The sequence below is a fragment of the Sitophilus oryzae genome, unplaced genomic scaffold (genome assembly GCF_002938485.1).
Source record: "Sitophilus oryzae breed Bouriz unplaced genomic scaffold, Soryzae_2.0 scaffold_888_pilon_pilon, whole genome shotgun sequence".
Classification (NCBI taxonomy): Eukaryota; Metazoa; Arthropoda; class Insecta; order Coleoptera; family Curculionidae; genus Sitophilus; species Sitophilus oryzae.
In genome coordinates, this window is record NW_022147514.1 from 856196 (window position 1) to 883404 (window position 27209).

At 31.7% G+C, this 27209-nt stretch overlaps 1 protein-coding gene across 1 annotated transcript in view; it reads right to left on the reverse strand.

The window, feature by feature from the left end:
• The window catches only part of LOC115890608 (putative oxidoreductase GLYR1 homolog), a 126374-nt gene that overhangs the window by 42358 nt on the left and 56807 nt on the right, over positions 1–27209 (reverse strand). The gene's annotated exons all lie outside the window — the stretch shown is intronic.

The following is a 27209-nucleotide window of genomic DNA, read 5'->3' on the forward strand; positions in this document are numbered from 1 at the left end:
TTTTGTATTTTGTTTGGTTGAAAATGGTATTCTGAATAGAGATGACATAATATGTCTATGTGGTACGAAATTATTCTTAAAAAAACGCCTCTTTCAAATATGCTAATGAGCTATGCTCGTTCCGTTTGAAAAAAATTGAGTTATGATTAAAAATACGATTTGGTCGTCTTTTAACCAGGCCAGGAAACAGGAAAAGTCACGGAAACTATCAGACGATCACATCTATATGTCCAAGGCTCCTTGATTAAAAATGAGTGATTTTTACAGCCATGTCACTCCGGATTGAAAATTAAAAAACTATTTTTTTAAGTGCAAAATATATTATATATGAAAATATATTATATTCGAGTTAAATTGGTGTTATGAACACAGCCATCATTGCACTCTAGATTGAAATTTAAAAACTGCAGAATATACAAAAAAGGTGTCAAAGATAGCTTTGAAATAAAGGTCGCTTTCATTTTATACGTAAAATTATGGAATGTTATCGATTGTTTCGATTTACAGCCAACCGGACGCCGTTTTTTTTCTTTCGATCATACGGTATTTCACCTTTCCGTGAAACATTAAGCTGCGTATAAATATGTCGAGACGAGTGCGAGAGACACCTGAGACGAGTCAACCTCAAGCGGATTTGAAGTTGACTCGTCATATTGGGACGGGGTCTGAGCTTCGAGCCGAGCCTATACCCAGCCGGACGGCGTTGTCTCCGTTTTTTCGGAGCCTTTGGCGGACCATCAAAGGATTGGGGCGTCTATTTAACCAGTGGCGTATACACCGCGGCTCCGCGGAACAATTGCCTCGAGTCTCAAGGGGCTCCGGATTCCACATCCCATTTTTATATAAAAATAAATATTCTTTCCTTTATTTGTAATAATGTTAATAATGCATCCTAACTAGAAAGATGCAATTTTGTCTTCTCTAAAATAGTATAGGTAAGTTAGCCAAAGTAGGTAAATCTCATATACAAAGATTTATTAGTGATTTCTTTTATAAAAACATGAAAATTTTATGAAAAATGAATAAACGTAATGAACTTTTCGTCGAGTTATTAACGGCTTTCACGAGTTATTAACGGCTCAAAAAAAAATTATGCGCTATTTCTGCTGAACGGAATTAAAGATGTAAAACAAGCTTCTTTACATATAGGATACATAGGAGATAAGAGAGGCAAATCGAGTGTGTTGAAAAAGGTGGCCATGCTCTCAGAAGTTCCTTACGGTACTCTCATAAATAAAGGGAATCGACAAAGAAAGGAACGATTCGATATAGAAAAATCCAGAAATTTGAACTCTCCAGACTACTAAGAAACTTAATTTATGGTAAATATGAAAATAATAAAGTTCCCGCCATAGAAATTATTAAAAAAACTCTCCGAGCTTTAAAAAAACCCTGTTCAGAAAGCACATTACGGCGAAGGTTTAAAAAACTGGGAATTAGATTTAAAATTATATACATTATAATATTTTAAAAATTATTAATAAGCGTGCTGCAATGATGAAAAGTGTAAGTAATAGAATAATAATATGGCGAATTTAATACCTTGAAAAAATATACAACTTTAGAAATGAAGAAATGCAGATATATTATTTACAGTATATGTTCCAGGTTAGTTATATATATTAGCAGTTAAATGTAGATTTAAATTAATAATATAAATCTTAATTACTTAAATTTCTAATTTTTTAATTAAATAAAGTCGAATTAGGTTTTATCTTACAGTGCTTTCAAATGGAACGGACCGTCCGCGACTTCCAGTACCATGAGCTTATATGAACAATTTCACCTGGGTCGCGTATGCTCCGTCCGGATGAGCTATCTTGAAAAAACATCCGTGCGGACGCTCTGCGCGTACGGTCCGCTCCATCTGAAAGCGCTGTTACTCTATTTAAAATTTTTATAGATATACAAACCACATAAAAAATATATTATTGAATAAAATAATAAAAGACTAAAAAAAACGGTACTGTCAGAAGGCTCCGCCGCCGCCGCTGCCGTGCCGTTATCTCCAGGTATCTGGTAGTCGGCGTTCTCCAGTTTTTTTTTATGTAAACAGTCCGAATATAATTTAAATGTATCATAAATTCCTTTAATTTATCTAGCTTGTTTTTTTACCTATTTTGAAATTAAACAAACATATACAGGGTGTTTCAAAAAACATGTTCCATCTCTCGTGGGGAAGTTCCTCACGTAAAAATAGATTTATTTTTATATCAACCAATCCAATTCTGCTTTGGTTCGTAGCTACAGGGGGTTAAAATAGGGTTCCCAACCGTCCTCTATTCCAGAAACAGTCCTCTTTTTGATCTGATTGTCCTCTTTTCTTTCACGTATTGAAAACTTTGTTACATACCAACTTCAAAATCTAAAAAATATTCGTTTATCGCCACAATGCTTTAAAGAATTGTTAATCTGTGTCTTTTATGTAATTTTATGTTTACTTACTGTTAGTTTATGTCTTGAAAAAAGTTTTGTTGACAATGGTTTGCTTTATTTTAATAAGTTTTGAGTATAAATATTTTCGTGTATTTTAAATATTTATCGCATACCGTTTATATAACTTTTTGGTAAATTCTCGACATTTGAGCGACGTTTCAAAAATGTTTCGCCTGTGCCTTTTTTTATCCTCTCGCCCCTATTTTTTATTTTCAAAGTTGCCAACCCTAGGTTAAGTGTTTTATCATTTTCTTCCAAGTGCTTTCAGTAATTTGAGATCGTTTGATGACTGATTTAGTTCTGATCCTGGTAGTTTTTTGTATAAAACAGTGCCACCATCGTCGATTTTTTTCGTTAAATGCGAATAAGAAATTATCCTGATTATATTCTGGCCTTATCCCTTATTATTTTTATTTACAAGCGATCTTAAATTTATAACATATACATATATTTTATTTAATTGTTAACATTAGGGTAGTTTTACCAATTGTGTATGTGTGGAATTCCACTGATATGTGTTTTAAGTTGTTTGTTAAATTTTTAAAATTTTTTGATTGTATTTTGCTCTCTTAACTTTGTAGTGTCCTGAAGATGCAAATAAATTTTGCGAAACGTCGACAAATTTAAAACAAAGGACTTCTGTTGATTTTTTTCGATCCTAATCCAATTAAAAACACAGTATACTTAAATTTATTAATTATTTTTTTAAAATATTGAATGGTATCGAATAATACTTTAATATATTTATCAATATTTTAAAGTATCGATACTTTATATTCAATACAACCGATACCAAAATATCGATACTGCCTCAGTATCGCCAAAGTTTACAGAATAAAATATAAGTTCGGTCACTTTTGGAAAAAATAATATTACGCACGAGTGCAGTATTGTCGTGATCCTGGATTGGACCACCGTCGTCACCAATCTTGTAGTCGCTGCCACCAAATGTTGTAGTTCTCTATTTGACTCGTATCACCACTTGTTGGGAATGTTATTCTTTATTTTTTTTATAATTAAATTCTTACTAAGTTGTTATTACTTTTTATTTTTAAACTTTTAATACAAAATATAAATTTAGCAGTATTACGTCTATGAAAAATTTTTATGAATGTCCCCGGTCCTTCTGTGACCGTGCTTTTATGAGAATGCCCTCTCCGAAAATCCACGGGCGTACCTACTATTTCTTAATAATATTTTCAGGTAGGTTTGCAAAGGGACAAACATGACCATTTCTTAAGTAAATAGAAACCAGACATCGCGTCTGAAAGTAAAAACGAATTACAAAGGAAAACTAAAAATGATGCAACTTTTATGACTATTTCTTCCAAATTTCATCTTAAGGTAATGGTTCTGTTTATTTGCATCACCCATCTTTCTGAGAAGAATAATAATGTTGATGGTATTTTTCGTACCTTAAATTCTTTAGGCATAGCCGTAGAATAAGGGTAAAAATAATATTTTATACAATTTGTCGAATATACATATACATATAACCATATTAAATGTATGTTCACAACACCTCCCCCCTTAATGAGAGATTTCATGAGGTGAAAGTGATATGAAATCTCAAAACAAATGTTTATATAATTAATTAGTATAACTCAGATGGAAATGAATAAAAGTACATATATAAAAGTATTATACAAGTCTTAACTACTAATTATAACTAACTTACATTCTAACTTAACTAACATTTTTTTTTATAACTATTGCAGATTTAAAAATGTATCAAATGCGGAAATTATTTTTCTTTTAATGGTCGCCTTGATGGTACATACCCAATGGGTCTGCGCGAGGGCGCCTGTAAATTAACATTCTCTTCTTCGGAGTTTTCATAGTTACCTACATTTTCAGAGTTTTGGCTAATATTACGATTATAATGAGCAACATATCTATCACTATTTCTAGAAGATGGTTCCACAGACTGATTAACTCTAATGCATAAGTTTGGAATAATTCCGCAACAGGCTGTCTTGTTAGTACATTTTGTATACAATTTATAAATAATAAAAATAATAGCAAGAAGAGCTAAGATATAGGCAATTACAGATGCTGGAAATGTATAATTGTTTACAAGTTTCCTTTTTAGAATTTCATCACCTAACTTTTCAATATCTTCTAGCTTATGGCTCGCTACATTAAGTTCGGGGATGTGCTTTGTTAATTTCCTATAATGTTCGTTGAGAAATATTTCACTAATGTTTATTTTTTCTTCCTTTATCCTTTCGCAACAATTATCACTAATGTCGAATGGTGGAATAAAATCACTTGAAATATTGGACTGGACTGTATTTCCATGAGGGATTAGCATTGATGATGCGCTATAAGCTTTACATTGTTTACCTATAGTGACACTACCGCAATTTTTTAGTATTACATCTACGTGATTTTTTTTATTATTACATGATATCGTAAGAGTTTCTGGATGAGGAACTGCAAATAACCAAGTGTTACTGGTAATTATTATAAATAAATTAACCCTAAAACAAAATATATATACTAATAATAAGCTAATTAAAATTTATTAATTCTAGTTTTTATAATCTATATATACTGATTATGTTTAGTTTTAATAATAAAAAAATATTTTAATCTATTTGCATGAATAGTTTGTTTATTTTTTTCCTTTTTGAATTGTATAATTTACATCTGTTTTTTTTATAATGGTATATGGACCAATCCATAAGGCGGAAAGTTTTTTACTTCTGCCACGTCGAACTGATTCGTCGTAAAGTAACACTTTGTCACCAATTTCGAATATTCTGGTATAACTGTTTTTATCGTAATTATTTTTTGATATGTTTTTACATTTTAATAAGTTTTCTTTAGCTAATTGATTAGAATGTTGCATTTTTTGTTTAAGATTGTTTATGAAATCATCATAAGTATAATTGACTTTAGGTGGTTGTTTAACTGATGTTGGTAATGTAGGAATATGTCCGAATAAAAGTTCAAATGGAGAAAATTGTGTAGCAGTGTGAGGTGTAGTATTATATGTAAATGTTGCATAGGGAATCCAATTATCCCAGTCTGTTTGAGATGTCTTAATGAAGTGTCTTAAATATTCTTCTAGAACTTTATGAGAGCGTTCTAGTGCTCCGTTTGACTCTGGGTGATAACTTGTTGTTTGGATCTTTTTTATCTTTAAAAACTTGCAAGTACTTTTAAAAATATCACTTAAAAAATTTGACCCCTGATCTGTGACTAGCATGTCAGGTATTCCGTAAATGCATATAATATTCGTTACAAAATGATGCGCTACAGTTACAGCTTCTTGATTTCTCATAGGTATATTAATTATATATTTTGTTAAATCATCCTGAAAGGTTAATATGTATTTGTGACCATTTTCGGTTTCTGGTAGTGGTCCAACTATATCTAAAAAACATTTTTCGAACGGTTTTGATGCCGTGGTCGTAATTACCATAGGCATTTTTGTTTTTCGAGACTGTTTATTTTTTTGACAAAGTTCACATTTTTTTATAAACTCTTTTATGTCTTTTTTCATACCTTTCCATGTATATAATTGAGATAATTTTTTATATGTGCGGGATGACCCTTGATGACCTCCTAATGGACAATTGTGATTTTCATTTAATAATACAACTTTTTCAGCATCTGAGGGGTTGATAAGACTGTTGTTAAATATTGTAATTTCTGAATAGAGGTCTTTAAAAATATATCTTATCATAGGAAGAACGATTTCCCATTTGACTAATGAGTTGTAATGATATTTTATAAATGATAGTTCGGTTTTTTCGTTGGATATAATATTTCGTAAAGTTAGTAAGCAAGACCAAATATTTTCATAATTAATATCACTGAATGTATTTTCGTTGTCTGTTAATAGAAATATATTACAATTATTTTGTTGATACTGAAAAACTGACGGCATGTCTAAAGGATTTGTGTTATCGTAATGTTCTAAAAATGTATTAATTTGTTTATTTTTTTCTAGAATTTTAAAGTCGTTTTTGTTGAATAATTTTGGCAAAAATAAAACTATAGGTATAAGTTGTGGTGTTTCAAACAGATTTGTGTTTTTTTCTTTGACTTTGGAATTAATAATTATATGGCTTTCGAGATGTGTTTTAAAATTATCATAATTGGTAATAATAGAATTGACATTTGTTGTGCTAACTATTCTACTCAATGCATCAGCATTTGTATTAATCTTTCCAGCTTTATAAATTATTTCATAGTCATATTCTTCAAGTTTTATTCTAAAACGCGTCAAACGAGAACCAGGGTCTTTGATATTAAATATATAGAGTAGGGGTTTGTGATCTGTAACAATTTTAAATCTTGTGCCAAAAATATATGGACGGAAATGTTTTACTGCCCAGACGATTGCAGTTAGCTCTTTTTCTGAAGTTGAATAATTTTGTTCTGCTTTATTTAGAGTTCTACTAGCAAACGCTATTGGACGATCATGATTAACCTTACCCTGCGATAAAATTGCTCCTACTGCGAAATTACTCGCATCTGTTGTTATAATAAATTCTTTGGTAAAATCTGGGTATTGGAGAACAGGTGGAAAAGTTATACTATCTTTAAGAATTTGGAAAGAATTTTCGCATTTTATACCCCAATTAAAAACAGAATCTTTTTTTAATAATTCGGTTAAAGGTTTAGCAATTTTAGCGAAATTTTTGATAAATTTCCTATAATATCCTACAAGCCCTAAAAAAGATTTTATATCTTTAGGATTTTTAGGTTGCGGAAAGTTTGTTACACATTGAATTTTTGATGGATCTGGTTTAATGCCGTTTTCTGTAATAATGTGACCTAAGTATAAACATTCTTTTCGTAAAAACTGACACTTCGAAGGTTGAAGTTTTAAATTATGTTGTCTAAATCTTTGAAAAACTTCAATTAATCTATCGTTATGTTCATTTAAGTTGTTTGCATAAATTACTATATCATCTAAATAAATAAAGCATTTCATACCATTAAGACCGCTTAAAACTGTGTTCATGAGTCTTTGAAATGTGGCGGGAGCTCCTTTTAAACCGAAAGGCATTCTGTTATAAACGTAATGTCCTGTATTAGTGCTAAAAGCGGTTTTATTTTTATCTTTTTCGTCCATTTCTACCTGATGAAATCCACTAGTAAGATCTAAGGTAGTAAAATAATGAGATTTTCCTAACTGGTCTAAAATTTCTGCTATATTAGGTAGAGGATATGCGTTTCCAATGGTAATTTCATTTAACTTTCGAAAATCAACGCATACTCTAAATTTAGGTGATAATGGGTCGCTTTTCTTAGGAACAACTAGTAAAGGACTATTCCAAGGACTGTCCGAAGCGGAAATTACCCCGTCTTTTAACATTTGCTCAGTTTGTTCATTAATTATTTCTTTATGTTTGAAAGGCAATCTATAAGGTTTTACGTTAATAGGACCTTTATTACTTTCTGTCGGTATAGTGTGTTTTATTGTGTTGGTGCTTGTTAGTTTATCGCCTTCTAAGTAAAAAATATCGTTAAAATCTCTACAAATATCTAATACTGAATTAGTTTCTTCTTCATTTAATTGGTCTAGATTAATTTCTTTTCTTATTTTAGCAAAACGATCGATAATGTCATAATTATATGTTTCTATAAATTCGTACTCATTAAAAGAAATAGGTTCGACATTCACTCTAGGTGTATGGATAGTTTGAGCTTCATTAGAAATATTTAATATGCTAACTAAACATTTATAGTTCTGGACTTTTGTTAGGCTTGACCCTAGATATAAATGTTCGGATAATTGTTTTGAAACTACTATGCCTTCGGACGAAGATAAATTAGCTAGAGCAGGTACAATAATTTGACATCTCGCGGGAATTATTGTAGTTGCTTCTGACGGCAAAATTTTAAAAAAATTGTCTTCAAAATTAATGACTCCGTCTTCGTAATTTATTTTGGCTTTATACTTTTGCAAAAAATCGCGTCCTAATAGTCCATCACTTTTAATCGGTATACTATCTGGCACAATGTGAAAAGGATGAGTTATTGCTTTGTTATTGTTTAATTTAATTGGGATGTTACAAACACCTTTAGTAAATACAGGTTCTTTACTTATACCTTTTAATTCTATAATGCAAGTTTTATTTAATTTTAGATTATTTTGTAATAAGATACATTCTTTCAATAAAGATATATCTGCCCCTGTATCTAATAAAAGATGTAATTCTTTATCTTTTATATCTAAAGAAGGGATTTTAATTATCTCTAATTGTTGGTAACTATCGGAAAATAATACTGATTTATGCGGTATGTCAATTAAGTTTTGCTCAATTTTAATTTTATTTTTATGCTCAGGTAGTGTGTAATTCATAGAACAGCTATTATCTAATTTTAAGAAGCGCTTAATCGGCTGCTCGCGACCAAGGCTTCGCTCTCGTTTCCCGAAAAATTTTGAGATGTGCTCGGTTCTGAAAAATAATTATCTGCTGAATTGATTAACGACTGAGAATTTATAGTTTGAATTTGTTGTGGTGATCTATTATTTGAACTATTAAAATTGGTAGTACTGGATTCATTATTGTAATTAGAAAAATTTTGAGATTGTTGAGGTATCGAAACATTTTGCTGCCGTTGAGGAACTTGTGAGTTATTAAAATTTCTTGGATTCTGAGAATATCTATTATTGTAATTTGAACGAGGATTATTACTGTTATAATTGTTACCATAATTACGATTATAATTACGCACGTCGTTGTTCTGATTAAAATTTTGATTGTTGTAGTTTCGATTAGTGAAACGTCCTTGATTATATTGTACTGTATTTACGTCTTGTCTATTTGAAAAATTATTATTGCTATTAAAATTTTGCGGTGGGCGTGTCTGATTATTGCTAGGTACATTTCTATTATATGAGTTACTATTTTGTTCGTATTGCCTAAGCTGTCTACACTGTGATGTTAAATGATTATTTTTAAAACAAAATAAACAGGAATTATTAGAAGAATGATTATTTAATTGTCTATTTCCACGCTCTACAAAACCTATATTTTTAAAATGCGAGTTTTTAAACCTGTCATTATTCTCAAGTTCCATTTCAATTGCTAATGATAAAGCTTTATCTAAATATGTAGTATTTTCGGCAATAATACGCATTTGAATTTTTTCATCGTTGAGTCCTTTTCTAAAAGTATTGACTAAAATGGAGTTTAAATTTTCTATTAAAACAGTAGCTTCGTTATTTGCATAATTTAAGTGACACGTTTCTTTATATTTATTAAAGAGAATTTGTAATCTATCGCCATATTCTTTTACAGTTTCCCTAAAATGTTGCTTTATATTCATTATTTGTGTTAGAAAATGCGATGGTGGTGTTTTATCAGTAAAGTGCTCTAATAAGAAATCTTTTAGTTCTTCCCAATTTTGAAACTGTTTATATTGTGTTACCTCTTGTGCCTTCCCTTTTAATTTAGTACCAAAAATTAAATCTACTAGTAATTCTTTTTGATCCACTTTGACAATTTTAATATTGAATCACAATTTTTAAGAAAAATTGGAGTGAATTTGCGTCACCCTGACCATCAAATGAATTTATTAAATTCAGAACATCAGTTGCGTCTTTACCTCCTGCCATTATTATATTTTATTAATGATTTATTACTTTAGTTTAAAATTATTATTTATTTTTATAGATGTATTTTTTAGTTTGAAGAGAAAAAAATATTTACGAATTTTAAGCAATATTTTTTTTTTTTTTTTTTTCATTTGCAGCCAGAATTATTATTGTCTTAACTTAAATCTAACTAACTAAAATCAGAAGAAAAACAGTAGCGTCACAATACAGTAAACAAATGAAAGACTTACCCCGTCATCATCTGGGTGAAAACAAAAGCTTCCCTGGAGACTTGCTGCTGCGTCTGGCGCTCCTTCAGTGTCCCCAATGTCTACGTCTCGTGTCGGGCTTCTTGCTGCTTCTTGGTGCACCTTCAAGAACTGCCCGTTGCCTCTATCTTCTTCCAAAAACTGGTAGGTTTTCTGCTGCGTCTGGCGCACCTTCAGGAAACCTTGGTAGTTTTTACCGCTGCCACCAATGTCGTGATCCTGGATTGGACCACCGTCGTCACCAATCTTGTAGTCGCTGCCACCAAATGTTGTAGTTCTCTATTTGACTCGTATCACCACTTGTTGGGAATGTTATTCTTTATTTTTTTTTATAATTAAATTCTTACTAAGTTGTTATTACTTTTATTTTTAAACTTTTAATACAAAATATAAATTTAGCATTATTACGTCTATGAAAAATTTTTATGAATGTCCCCGGTCCCTTCTGTGACCGTGCTTTTATGAGAATGCCCTCTCCGAAAATCCACGGGCGTACCTACTATTTCTTAATAATATTTTCAGGTAGGTTTGCAAAGGGACAAACATGACCATTTCTTAAGTAAATAGAAACCAGACATCGCGTCTGAAAGTAAACAAATTACAAAGGAAAACTAAAAAAGTGATGCAACTATTTATGACTATTTCTTCCAAATTTCATCTTAAGGTAATGGTTCTGTTTATTTGCATCACCCATCTTTCTGAGAAGAATAATAATGTTGATGGTATTTTTCGTACCTTAAATTCTTTAGGCATAGCCGTAGAATAAGGGTAAAAATAATATTTTATACAATTTGTCGAATATACATATACATATAACCATATTAAATGTATGTTCACAACAGTATTCCATGAGTGCGTAATATGGTTTTCCAACACGAATTACGTACACTATAAAATTCAAAGCTGAAACTATTAAATGTCAACAACTTTTGATGTTTAAATGGTATCCTCGGTATTTTTTTACGTTATTCGATAGAAAATGATACTCTGAGTAGAAAGACATATCATATGTCAGCTTTTAACAGTTTCACATATGATTTATTTGAAAGTGTAACACGCGGTTTATAACGACAATTTGATTCGAAATACCAAGAGTGGCATGAAATTATTCGTAAAAAAATACTTTTTCCAAATATACTAATGAGCCACCCTCTTTCCATTTGAAAAAAATTAAGATATGGTTAAAAATACCATTTGGGCATCTTTTAACCGGCCAAAACAAGACATGGAAAACATTAGACGATCAAATTTCGTACAAAAAAACTATTTTTCCCAGGACTCCTTGATTAAAGTTTTGTTTTTAAAAGAGCTATGACACTCAATATTGAAATTTTAAAAGATTTTTTTTAAGCTAGAATGCCAAAAGTTGACATATGATATGTCATTCTATTCAGAGTATCATTTTTTATCGAATAAAGTAGAAAAATGCCGACGTTGCCGTTTAAAAATCAAAAGTTGTAGTCACTTTCGGTGAGACCAGAAGTGACCGAAAGAAATTGAAAACGTTAATCAATCCTAATTTAGGTCATATACTAACACACCAAATCTCGTTTTTTTATCAGAAAAAATAAAAAAGTTATAGGGATATGTCACTTTTGAGACACACCCAGTATATGATTTTTTGTGTAAAAAAATAAAGTGTTCTTGAATAATTCTAATTAGATATTTTAAATAATTTTTTTTTCAGTGGCGAAAAACTCAATATTATTTTTAAGAAATAATAAAAATAATTATGCTTTTTTATAATAAACTAATAAATAATTAACTAAGGCTAATGTGATCAGTAACACTTTGCAATGAAAATTAAATAACCACTTGAAAAATAATTCCATATGCATGCGAGACCACTCTGTAATAACGCCAAAATCAGAGTAATACGCCGAACGTGATCCGCTGGGTCCAAAGTCCACACACCAGTAATACACTGGGAAACACGTGCGTGAAGCGGCTTTTGATACCTGCCGCCGGCACAAGTGACGGAACTTATATTTTATTCTGTAAACTTTGGTATCGCATAGCCCTATGAAGAATTTTGTGGGTTCGCCAAAGGCTCCACTGAAAATGGATAGCCGCGAGACAACGCCGTTCGACTGGGCAGGGACTCTGCTCGAGGCTATAATATGACGAATTCCGCTAGAGGTTGACTCGTCTCGTCCTCGTCTCGGCATATTAGTACGCCTTTTGGAAAGAATTTGCTATAGCCTCGTTTCATACTCGTTTCGGGTTTGTCTCGTACTTGCCTCGGCATATTTATACGCGGCTTTATGTTACTTATATCTGAAGCCAACGTACGATGACACAAATACTTTTATTTGATATATTTATTATTTACTGAGTACACAATTTAGTTACTAAACTAAAGGTAGGCTGAATATGCCAGGTAGTCGGATATACACCAGTGGTCGGACAAAACGTATTTATTGGGAAATAAGTTAAAAATATAGCTTAGTATTGCTTCAAATAATTAAAAGCTTTCCTCTATAATTTCTAATTAAAAGCAGTTCTTCCGCTTGGTTCTACAGGGTGAGTTTCCTACGATGTTCTCTATGGGTATCTCGGAAACTACTGGAGATAGAGAGTCGGTTAAATGGGGAAAGAATTGCAGTTTTGTGGGGTCATAAATATGCGCCTCTCAGATTTTTGAAAAAGTTCATAGCTTACTAGATATTTTGAAAAAAACAAATTTCGGCTATTTTAAAAATTGTCCCTAATTCCATTATAAGCTATTTTAGACAAAAAGTTTTCAGATAAAAGTTGTAGATAATCACATCCTTAATGAGATCGTATCCTCCGTTTTTTTCTAAAGCCTGTCATTTTTGACATATGGCACAAACATATGTTTTTTTTAAATGAAACTATAGTTGGCCATGACTTCATAAAAAGCGCCATTTTTTAAGCTTTTTAGCGATATAAGCTATAATATGTTTTCTTCGAACAATTACTGACTTATAACCAATTCTTATCATTTTTAAACAATTTCACTTAGTTAGCCATGGAAACAAGTTCAATTGCCGTTGCTCTCAGAAAAGTGAAGCTGTCACATTCAAACTTTGTAAATTAAAATAAACAAAAATTGTAAATATGAATTTATCGAATGAAGAAAAGCGTGTAGATACTCGCGCATTAATAGAGTTTCTAACATGACTTTCATTATGATCCCCCCCTCCACATAATGAAAGAAATGTTAAAAATTATTTATATTCTAATAATATAAACTCAGGGATAGGAAGAGGGTGGACTAGTTGCAAGGTTGGTGCTCGATCACCTGACCTATCCATTTTAAATTTGTTTATGCGGTATGATTAACAATAAGGTTTACAAAAGACATATTATTTATGAATTAAGATACGCACTCGAAGTGGCGGCACGAGAGAAGTTTAATTAAGTCAACCGGTCCTTTTGTGAGAATAGGTACTAATTCAGTTTTAAAAAGATGTAATTCAAAACAATGGCGGATTTTTTTAACACTTTCTAAAATAACTTAGTTAAGTGTATGCAGTGACTTCAGTGATATTATTTTTTAAGTTTTAGTTTGTGCAATGTAAATTCTAAAAAACCGTTTAGTAGTATATTCTGACTTTTTATAAGTTATAAATCATAACAGAGTAAGAATGCCATGCAATCTAAGCGAAATTAGTCAAGAAAGATAAGAATTGGCCATAACTAAATTTAACTGTTCTAACAAGTCTTGAAAATCGTTCTCTAAAAAACATTCGCCGGTCAACGTATCCTCGAAAATGTATGGTCAAGAAAAGTTGAACCAATAATCTTACACGCTTTTCCTCATTTGAAAAATTCATATTTACAATTTTTGTTTATTTTAATTTACAAAGTTTGGATGTGGCCGCTTCACATTTATGAGAGCAAAGAGGATTAAACTTGTTTCCATGGCTAACTATGTGAAATTATTTAAAAATGATAAGAATTGGCTATAACTTGATAATTTTTCGAAGAAAACATATTATAGCTTATATCGCTAAAAAGCTTAAAAAATCAAAAAATGGCGCTTTTTATAAAGTCATGGCCAACTATGGTTTCCATTTAAAAAAACATATGTTTGTGTCAAATGTCAAAAATGACAGGCTTTAGAAAAAAACGGAGGACACATTCTCATTAAGGATGTGATTAACTTTTATCTGAAAACTTTTTGTCTAAAATAGCTTATAATGGAATTAGGGACAATTTTTAAAATAGCCGAAATTTGTTTTTTTCGAAATATCTAGTAAGACATGAACTTTTTCAAAAATCTGAAAGGCGCAATTTATGACTCCACAAAACTGCAATTCTTTCCCCATTCAACCGACTCTCTATCTCCAGTAGTTTCCGAGATACCCATAGAGAACATCGTAGGAAACTCACCCTGTATAATATTTTCTTTGCCTAAATTGTCACACTAAAACCGTTAAATGTTTGTGCTTCCAAATGTTTGCCTGTTAAAGATGGAGGTGAGATAGTTTGTCAGGTAAGTTAAAAATTTTGTATCTAATTTATGAAGTAGTATTTTCCACACTCGTCCGACTACTGGAAAAATAATTCTTTTGTTTTAGTCTTTTTCTTGACAATTGATATGTACTTACTATCTACTGTCTTTTTCGTTTGAAACATAATGAAACATGAGTTTTTGGCAGTGTTTAGTGGTCGGACAGCAAAAACTCAACACAAACGCAGATCAAAGGAAATTAAAGTTGTTCGACCACTGGTCAACGCTACATTTAATATATTTTGAGAGGTCGGACAGTAGGCCCTGTTCGACGTCATATTGCAGAGTTCAGACTGATAAGGTTTTGGTTATTTTCAAGTTTGAAGCCTAAAGTAAAAAGGAGTTTTCATCAATACAATAAAGATGCATTAGAAAAAAACAGTCCAAACTGCCCGAGAAGAGGGCAAATCGCGTAAAACATGCAGTCAATACAGGATTCCAAGTCAACAGTAGAGGACCGTATTAAAGGCAAATAAGCGACGCGACGTTTGTAAACGAATGGAACCAAAACTTGTCCTTATATAATTTTATTATATTTACTATTAATGATGCCAATACATTATTGGCAACATTATTTATATAATTAATAATCAATATTATATTATATTTGTGGTCTTGTATATTAACATATTCACTACCGATAGCGTACGCTGACCGCTGACTGTGCCGCTGCATAAGAAAACAAAATAATTTTGATCGTTGGAGTGCCTTTGTTCGGCGATTTCCACATCGCCTACTATCAGAGTCGATGCACGACGTACGGCAGTCTTTTGTCTCAATCTAACTCATCGTGCGGTAGCGACGCGACGTAAGTCGGAGTTGTATCGTATTAAGGCGGGGCTTAGGCAAATTCGCCGGTCGCCAATACATAAAAATACTGTTAATACACGGAAGTGTGTTTTAATAATCAATATTACATTATATTTGTGGTCTTGTATATTAACATATTCACTACCGATAGCGTACGCTGACCGCTGACTGTGCCGCTGCATAAGAAAACAAAATAATTTTGACCGTTGGAGTGCCTTTGTTCGGCGATTTCTACATCGCCTACTATCAGAGTCGATGTACGACGTACGGCAGTCTTGTGTCTCAGTCTAACTCATCGTGCGGTAGCGACGCGACATAAGTCGGAGTTGTATCGTATTAAGGCGGGGCTTAGGCAAATTCTCCGGTCGCCTTCGCCTGAAGTCGTGGAGGCCCGGTAGGCTGAGATGTTAGGGGGATATGTTAGGGGGCTTGTCCGAGATTATTAAAAATGATATAACCGGTTGTATTTTAACACGCCACAGAAATAAAAGAATCCGAAATAAAAAAGCGCGTTATTTTATTCGGTGCAAGAAGACGATACAACAGATATTACAGAAAATAAGTCTCTGTGCTATTTCATATAATTAATTCGATATGTTAATAAAAGCGGCTAAGTCAAATATCTTTGCGAATTTTATTTTTATGAAATATTAGATAACATTGTTATACATTTAGAAATAAGGTTTGCAGATAAGTACTCATATGTCTCAATTATTTTTATTTATCTCTTGCGGATCCGAAATTTAAAGAATCCTATAAAAATTTTCCAACGCATTTAACATCTGATTTAACAAACTTGTTATATTGATACATTTCCAACTTCCAACGTATTTAATAGTGATTTAACAAACAAAAAATGTTATTAACCAACATAAATTAATGAATAAATTGCAGGTATTAATAATAGAATAATTTCGATTACAAAATAATTTAAGGAGAATAATTCTGGAAATAGTGGTTTCCAGAGGCTTTCAAATTGTTTGTTTTGTTTATTACTACACCATTTACAAGTACTTGGGTTGAGAGACATTTTTCATGTTTGAAATGCATTAAAATTTATGGTAGAGATTCCATGAAAAATAAACGTTTTTCGCCACTTATCTAAAAAGATCTCTTCACAGCTCTTCAACAATCTGATGATTTTACTGATATAATAATAAATAACTTTCCTTTATTAAGAGACCGACTCATCAATTTAAATATATAAAACATAATTATTCTTTCTCTAAATACTACCAATTTTTAAGTTTGAGTAAATAAATAAAAATAAAATTCTATGATGTACTCCATAGTGACTCCATAATAATAGATAAAAAATAATAGATAAAATAGATTAATAAAAACTATACTTGTACATTATGTCAATCATTATGTAAGAAAAATTAATCAACAATTTAAACTCAACTTTTTGTCTGTCCGACAACTGGCTAATTCACCCTGTTCAATAATTTAATCTTAAAATGAAATTCGAATTCAAAAAAAAATTTAAAAATAAGTTACCATATCTACCCTAAAAATAAATACGAGAATCGATATTCGCGGAGATGTTACTTTTCATATTTCATTCCGTCCCGTACTATGCCTAGACAGAGCGACAGAGGGCTTTTGTCGTCAAAAAATCAATTATGAAAATTTCAAAGGAGTTGCAAATAAAATAAGGCCGAGTTTCTCCTCAGACCTTCACTCAAGCAATTACAATAAACCGGTAAACAAAATAAATACCCAGTAAGAAGAAAAAGGACAGTGTTATCCCAATATCCCCGATCAGGACGAAATAGCTTTCCTTCTAACAACGTTGCCAGGTATAGCCATTTATCCAACGTAAAGCGTATCGATTAAGTATGTTTATTAGGCGCTCTCATTTTAGTTTTAGTCCTCGCAGATTGGACATATTCATAGCAATGTGGTTATAATTACGGAGGCTAAAAGGAAGAGTTGAATCGACCTATCTAACCTAACCTAACATACAACTTCTTGACAGAAATAACTATTTTGTTAAAAATTATAGAGTCAAATTAATATTTGAGCATATTTTAACCAAATTTAGCTCTTAGAAACCTGTTGAAAATTGTAGAAAATTCGAGTTGAAAAGTTAGTTAGGTTATATATCGGATGGCGGTTTTAGATAATGTTTTTCTAAGTTGTTATTATAAAATTGTTTTATTATGTGGTTCTATTTAGTGCATAATATATGGCCGAAGAAAAATATAAGCTGCTATAATACACTTTTCCTAACACTGTTGTTCAAATAATATAGAAATTGCAGCAATATACATATCACCTATGGTATCACCAGTTCAACGTTTGATTTGATGCAAACAGTAACTGTTTTTGATGAGAAATGCGAATTAAGTAGGTAGTTTATGGTGTGATTGTGTTTGTGATTTACTAATAATTTTGCTGATGCAAGTTTTCTGGGTTTTCATAAAAACATTTGAAACTGACATGTTTACGTGCAGTTCATTGTTATACCAATTTAATAAACTTTAAATGATGAGGTTAATTATGAGGTAAATAATGAGCATTAATATGAGGTAGATATGTAAATAGAATATTAATAATATTTGAAGTCAATTTATTTCAGAAGCACAAAAGTACAGCGAAACAGACAAGATGTATACAGCGTGAGTTTCCTACCATCTGGAGGATTTTATGTCACTAATACCATTTGTACGTTGAAGCAACGGAAGTAACGAGTAACGAATATCGATATCAAAAGTAACGTATACATCTTCTTCTTCAAGTGTCATGTTCCTAGTGAACTTTGACGACTGCCATGTTAACAACATCTCTGTACCGCTCTCGATCTTGCGTTACATGGAGTAATTCATCCGCACTCAAGCCTGTCCATTGTCGCAAGTTCCTCAACCACGAAAGCCTCTTGCGTCCAATCCACTTCTTTCCTTCGATTTTTCCGTTAAGGATCAGTCGGAGAAATTCATATCGAGGTCCTCTGGTCCATGGTATTCAAGTTTTCGTCGTTTGATAATATTCAGAAGTTGTCTGTCGTGCTCCATTCTTCGAAGAACTTCTTCATTTCTGGTTCTGGTGGTCCAAGATATTCTAAGCATTCTTCTGTATGTCCACATTTCAAATGCTTCGATTTTATTTATTGTTTCTTTATTAAGTGTCAACGTCTCACATCCATACAAAAGAATCGACCACACGTAATACATTGTAAAGTTCTCCCGTATTTTGATGTTTAGTGAACTATTTGAGAGCAGCGACTTAAACTTCTGAAATGTATTTCTTGCTTGTTCTATACTACATCTGATTTCGCATGAAGGATCGATATGTTGGTTAATCCAACAGCCTAGATATTTAAACTTCGCCACTCTCTCTAACGTTTCCTCATTCAACAATAATGAGGTCTCGCCATCTACCTAACTCACAACCATATTTAGTTTTATTTAGTTTGGTTTGGATAGCCCCCAATTCTTACAAGCTTCATTGACTCTATTTACCAATTCTTGTAGATCTATGAGATTCTCTGCTAAAATTACGGTATCGTCGGCATATCTGATATTATTGACTATTTCTCCTCCTATTACAATTCCATTTTGGCCTCTTAGGGACTCTCGAAATATGTTTTCCGAAAAAACGTTGAAGAGGGTGGGAGAGAGTATGCGCCCCTGTCTCACGCCCAGTTTAATATTAATAGGTCTAGATTCTCTGTTATTCACGGTAATAGTAGCTGTTTGGTTCCAATACAAATTCGAAATCAGCCTAATATCTTTGTCATCTAGCTGGATGTTCTGCAGACTTGATATTAGTTTAATGTGCTGGACACGATCGAGGGCTTTTTCAAAATCAATAAAGCATAGGTATACCGGTCTTCTTACTTCCCAACACCTCTGCAGAAGCGTTTCCATCGTAAATAGTGCTTCCCTGGTTCCCATGCATCGTCTGAAACCAAATTGCTCTGAACTCAGAGCTTCCTCGCACTTGTTGCTAATTCTTTTTTGGAGAATGTGTAGAAGTAGTTTGAGCACATGACTCATTAGACTGATAAGTCTACAATCTGAACATTTTTTAGCATTTGGCTTTTTAGGCAAAGGAATGAAAACAGATTTTAGCAAGTCTGCTGGAATATGATCAGTTTCGTATACCTGATTAAACAACACAGTAAGTTCATTTATGTTTTCATTGCTTAACAGTTTTAGCCATTCACTATATATTTGATCTGGTCCACTTGCTTTATTGTTTTTTCGCTTGATGTATAGCTTTTTCCACTTATACCAACGTATACATACGTGGATTCAAATTTTCGTTACTTTTACACCTCTATTGTTTAGTCGGCGCTTTAGTTGCTCAAAAACAGAGGTGGGGATGACCACTTATGCAAGTAAATATGAATCATTTCTATTCAGTTGACTAAGCAGTTTACTAAATCTGTTACTTGCCAAGTACTAAGGGTTGATTCTCACACTATACCTTCCATATCAGCTCCATTCCGTTTCTCTTCCGTTTACATAAAATATTACATCATGTAAGTGAATAGGACAATGCACACTATCCGTTCCGTTTCCCTTCCGTTCCATATCCTTTCTTTCAATACATTTTTTTGGCGGACGGACTGAAGCGTATCGAAAACAGAGTTGTCAAGTTCTTACATTTGTATCGGCTCTGTTAAAATTTTGCTGATATTTATTTATATAGTGAGAATCAACCTTAAATCGGGTTGTTTACACCATGCAGGTCACTAAATTCAGTAATTAATTTACTAACTTGCTTTAGCTACTTGACACGTGTAAAAAGGCTTTAGGTACGTTGGCATTTGCCTGGTTTTGCATTGTTACCTTGTTCAATTTTAACTTAAAAACAGATTCAGTTATTCTTATTTAAAATTGGCTAGTCCAAAATTGTTCAAATTTGGTATGTGTATTCAGCATGCGCAGACCTTTAAAACTTCGCCGTAAAATTATCATAGAAGCCAATATCTGGAGAGTTCAAAATTTGCATGCGATTTTCCTATGTTTCCAACCACGATGCACCACCCGGTATAACATTTTTGCTGATACAGATATGGCACGTTTTTCGATAAATTAGGTAAATAATTTTATTGCAAATTGAATATTATTGCTAATATTGTTCAATACATTTTGAATATTGTTAAATAATATCTAACAAACACCGATTTTATACACTTTTTGTAACAGAGTATCAAATACTGAGGAAATTTTATAAATGCTCGTACCAGTATGTTAGGGAATTAACCACAACTTTAAAATACGAATTTTAAAAGATTACAGAACATATAACACACGGAAACCGAGTAAACAATAATGCATGCTATTGTAATTGTCCAATAAAAGTGAAATAATCATAATGCTATCTAGAAACGACCTAGACGCGACGCTACAGAGGCTTATTTGTAAAAATAGTTAGAATGTTATCACGTAGTTTAGTTCAGGCAGTAAAACTTGCTTTAGAAATATATTTCAGCAGCTAAATAAACTATTTTATCCTGCCTTATGGCAATGGTTAATTTGATTAAGGATAATGATTACTTTACGAAAGGTATAAAACAACTCCGCGTTGTTGTCAATTGTCGAATTCTAGCATAGGACAGAATTTTTTGGGTCGTATAACATGCACTCGGAATTTTAGAAAACGGGTTTTATTATAAAATACAGGGTGGCGCTTCTCATACGACGACGCGGAGGCTCCAAGGAGAACGACAATTTGTATTGAAATGAAATTTTGTGAGCACATGTAGGTTAATTCAGAGCACTTTTTAAAAATATGAGTGTCTCCGAAAAAAATCCATATCAAAGTTGTGTTTTTTGTATCGGATTACCCTATATATATATATATATATATATATATATATATATATATATATATATATATATATATATATATATATATATATATATATATATATATATATATATATATATATATATATATATATATATATATATATATATATATATATATATTAAATGATTTTCGGTTTGGTTGACATATTGAACATTTTCAAGAAATAAACAACAATTTTTAAATTTTATTAGAAGCTACCTGAATTGGAATTGACCCGGTATGGCCTAATATGTAGTTAAAATAACTACTGTACTTTAAAACAAATTAAAACTTGACCCAAAAACTTATACGGGGTGGGTCAAAATTAATGTTGAACAATGGTACCATTTAAAAGCAAGTTACTCTTTTATTTTAAATGGAACGCCCAGTATATTATTCCGATATTCAATGGAGAATTCATATTCATGTCTCTTCAAAATACTATTCAGGTTGCCTATCCTTCAAACAAAGATTTTCTTAGATATTTGATTTAAATTATTATTTGCTTCGAAGTTAAGGGGATATTCCCGATATTTTATAAGAGGATATATCACATTTCGTTAAGGGGATATTTCATATGATTCATTACACATAGCATTTAAAACTGTTATATGAAATAAATATACATTTTGATAAAAATTGAAAAATTTCGATAAAAATCGAAAAAATGTTTAAAACAAATTGGAAACCTTATTCAAAATGATATAACCGGTTGTATTTCAGAACACGCCACAGAAATAAAAGAATCCGAAATAAAAGAGCGCGTTATTCGGTGCAAGAAGACGATACAACAGATATTACAGAAAAGTCTCAGTGTGCTAATTAATTCGATATGTTAATAAATGTTACCTATTTTATGAAATATTAAATAACATTATTATACATTAGAAATAAGGTTTGCAGATAGGTACTCGTATGTCTCAATTATTTTTATTTATCTTAATAAATCCGAAATTTAAAGAATCCTATAACAAATTTCCAACGCATTTAATATCTGATTTAACAAACTTGTTATATTGATACATTTCCAACGCATTTGATATTGATTTAACAAACATAAAATGTTATTGACCAACATAAATTAATGAATAAATTGCGGGTATTAATAATTGATATAATTTCGATTATAAACTAATTTGAGGAGAATAATCCTGGAAATATATTTCCAGAGGCTTTCAAATTTAATTCCAAATCCTTCAAACAAAGATTTTCTTAGATATTTGATTTAGTTAGTATTATTTATTATTTTATTTTTTATTTATTCTTTATTATTTTATAAAATCTAGGTGACCGTGATATGTCTGACGTTAGTTTATATAACATAGCTGTCTAATTAGTCCAACTTTAATAACTAGTTATCATTTTGTTAAAACAAAACAGATTCTCAGAAATTTGCCGAAAATGCGAACTTATTGGATATCAGAAAGAACTGATAGGTATGATCCTATTAGTTGGTGAATGCCAGTGTGCATTTACTAATTACTATTAATAGAATACTTAAATGCTCCTAATTTGATCTATTCCGTTTTTTTATGAAGATATGTTAAAGGCAGTGTTTAAAAAACTCGACCAACTTTTGTCGACAACATGAGTAGAATTATGCCAGTGGCGGCTCGCCAGGGTAGGCAAGGTAGGCGGCGCCTACCCTAAAATTTTGGCAGACTTTAAGCGGTTTGGTACATTACATTATTTACTATTAATGTTGCCAATACATAAAAATACTGTTAATACACGGAAGTGTGTTTTAATAATCAATATTATTTTAATATTTGTGGTCTTGTATATTAAAATATTACTACCGCTGGCGTCCGCTGCGTTAGAAAACTAATAAAATAATTTTGACCGTTGGAACAAACGCCATAGTTCGGCGATTTCTACATCGCCTACTATCAGAGTCGATGCACGACGTACGGCAGTCTTCTGTCTCTGTCTAACACATCGTGCGGTAGCGACGCGATGTAAGCCGGAGTTGTATCGTATTAAGGCGGAGCTTAGGCGAAATCTCCGGTCGCCTTCGCATGAAGTCGTGGAGGCAGGGTTGGAAAAAATCATGATTTTTTAAAAAATCAAAAAATCAGATTTTTTTATTTAAATCACATTTTTTGATTTTAATAGAAAACATTATTTAAATCTGATTTCGAAATAATTAGGACTTAATTTCAATTAAAGTCCTGTCCTAAATGGCTAAATCTTCATAACTCTGCCCGATACTGACAACATTAACAATTCTACGGCGCGTGTCATTTTTTCACATCAGTCACCAATATATTCCGCAAAAAAAGTCGTTCGCTTCAGATCAAAAGGATTTTTTTTTTGAAATGTCACAAGAGTATTACTTTTTGTCGTTTCAACGCCTAAGCATAACAGTAAATCACTTTTACACCTAAGCGCAAAAGTACAAAAATATATTATTAAACTGATATTAAGCGTCAATTTCAACGAGTATACAAATTGTTTCGCGATTACTTAAAAGGTATTACTTTTTATATTATTTGCAACGTTTGAGATTGATTAAAAAATTATTTGTAATATTTGAAAACATATAGTGTATTCTACTCGGAGTAAAAATGTACATTTGTGCCTCCCTGTTTACGCTAGTCGTCAAACGTACAACCTCGTCGTTTTTACCCCTTACACAATTTGTTCTTCAATACACTATTGTTCGGAAATAGTCTTAAGTCGAGAATGAAATTAGTATTCTCTATTGTCAAAGTGTAAAATACTGCATATTTTCTGACAATGATTTGAAGATATAGTCTAACATCAAAAGAACCTTTTTCTGCACTAGGGAGGTTGCGAATGAAATATATTCGAACAACATTTTTTTGTCACTTGTCCATAAATTTCAAAATATCCCTGCCTTTTAGAAATCTAATGGATTCACACGAAAATACTTCAAAAATCGATCCAACATTTTAATTGATGTATAAATATGTAATAAGTATATGTGTTAAAGAAATCATTTTTCGATTTATTAAAAATATTTAATATATTATAATTATAGTTAAACATGACAATAGCAAGTGTAACATTTTCTTTAATGAATAGATATAGGGTATATCTGTTATAGAAATATTTTTTATAGTTTCTAGGACACATTTTTATATCTATTACAGTTATTTTTCTGTTTATTGCAAAATTTTAAAAAAGTTGATTTTTTTATTTTAATTAAATTAAATCACTTGATTTAAATCATGATTTAAATCATGCCAACCCTGCGTGGAGGCTCCGTAGGCTTAGAAGTTAAGGGGATATTCCCGATATTTTATAAGATATCATATCACATTTCGTTAAGGGGATATTTCATATGATTCATTACACATAGCATTTAAAACTGTTATATGAAAAATCGAAAAAACGTTTAAAACAAATTGGAAACCTTATTCAAAATGATATAACCGGTAGTATTTCAGAACACGCCACAGAAATAAAAGAATCCGAAATAAAAGAGCGCGTTATTCGTGCAAGAAGACGATACAACAGATATTACAGAAAAGTCTCAGTGTGCTAATTAATTCGATATGTTAATAAATGTTACCTATTTTATGAAATATTAGATAACATTGTTATACATTAGAAATAAGGTTTGCAGATAGGTACTCGTATGTCTCAATTATTTTTATTTATCCTAATAAATCCGAAATTTAAAGAATCCTATAACAAATTTCCAACGCATTTAATATCTGATTTAACAAACTTGTTATATTGATACATTTCCAACGCATTTGATATTGATTTAACAAACATAAAATGTTATTGACCAACATAAATTAATGAATAAATTGCAGGTATTAATAATAGATATAATTTCGATTATAAACTAATTTAAGGAGAATAATCCTGGAAATATATTTCCAGAGGCTTTCAAATTGTTGGTTTTGATTGTTACTACACAATTTACAAGTACTTGGGTTGAGAGACATTTTTCATGTTTGAAATGCATTAAAATTTATAGTAGAGATTCCATGAAAAATAAACGTTTATCGCCACTTGTCATACTTTCAATCCTCTTCAACACTCTGATGATTTTATTGATATAATATTAAATAACTTTTCTTTATCAAGAGACCGATTCATCAATTTAATATATAAAACATAATTATTCTTTTTCTCAGTACTACCAATTTTTTAAGTTTGCGTAAATAAATAAAATAAAATTCTATGATGTACTCCATAGTAACTCCATAGTAATAGATAAACAAACATATACTTGTACATTATGTCAATCATTATGTCATTACGTTGAATGCTGCCACTTTTTCTTTAGTTTTGTCCTAAATATTCTTGAGCTATGTTTTTAACCCAGAGATAACATATAATATATTTACGAACTGGGTTAGGGGTATTATGCAAATTTAGGAGGGGGGGGGGAGCAAATAGACGCAACTAAAATTTTGTCGCCTACCCAGTCACACGAGTCACGAGCCGCCACTGAATTATGCTAACTCAGGGTGCAGCCACACTATCCTAAAAACGGCGTATCGGCGTAACGGCGTAATGACCTTGAATAGATTTCCAGTAATTCTATTGGCTGAAACATTCATCTGTCAGAAGTTTTATCTGTCAAATTCATCTGTCAAAAATTTCAGCCAATAGAATTACTGGAAATCGATTCAAGGTCATTACTACGATACGCCGTTTTTAGGATAGTGTGGCTGCACCCTCATATGGCCTTTTAAAATGAGAGGATCTTTTGAAAAGAGAATCATTTTATGCAGGTAACAGGAAATACATATTATACCCCCTTTACATGCAGCCCACTTCCGCGGCAGTGAGCATGGAATTGGGCAGGGAAGTGGGCAGCGCGAGCATGTAAACACGTCGCTCGCCCTGCCATTGCTCATGTCATTGCTGCTGCCGTACGCTCCCTTCAGTGGCGGTATTTTGAAGGGACATCAAAGGAACGGCAGCACGAGTGGCAACGTCTGTTTACATGCTGCCGCTGCCGAACCTCCGGCGCCGCGAGTGTTAGTGGTTGTGTAATTACCATAGATTTATGAAGTTAAAGATGTAGCAAAGACCACTGCGCATCCTGCCAGTTTCCCACTCCAGGATTCCAAGCGCTCGGACCAATGAATAACATTTATTTGAATAACGCGCCGACTGGGGCCGATGAGCTGTCAACCGACTCTATTTTCTGCCATTTTCGTTGTGTCAGCTGTGTGTTTACAGTCGTTCTAGTGGCTTTGTTTGTGTTTAATTTGGACTTACTATTGTTTAAAAATGCCTAGGTGTGTTGTAAAAAACTGTATTTATAATAAAAGTGCCAATTACTATCGGGATAAGACTGATGTGCATTTATTTCGGTAAGTAATATGAAATTTGATAATTTAAAGTAGCCATGTTGTTTTCTGTTTTAACTTTGTACAGGACAGCATTTAGTACGTTTTCAATTTTTTATTAAATTAATGGAATCCAAATTGATAATTGCAGGAAAATCAGTTACAGTTTTCTAGATTAAGAGAATAATTTCCTTATAAATATATGGAGTTCATTCTCACTTTTATTTCAGATGTTATTGACACGAAACAGTATAATAAATTAGAAATTATTTTAGTTATTAATGTCTGTATATCTAATCTAGATTTTACTTACTATCTTATCTAGCCTTTTACTTTAGCTTTTACTGCATATCTAACCTATACCTGATTTATTTTAGATTTCCTAAAAATAATGAGATGTGGGAGTCTTGGAGAGCAGCTTTGGATTTAAACAAAGATGATATTTTTAAATATTCTCACGTGTGTCATTTGCATTTTAAAGAAGATTCATTTGATAATGAAAAATCACCCTTTTCATTACATTTAAAGAAAACTGCTATACCTATATTGGTAAGTGCTAATTT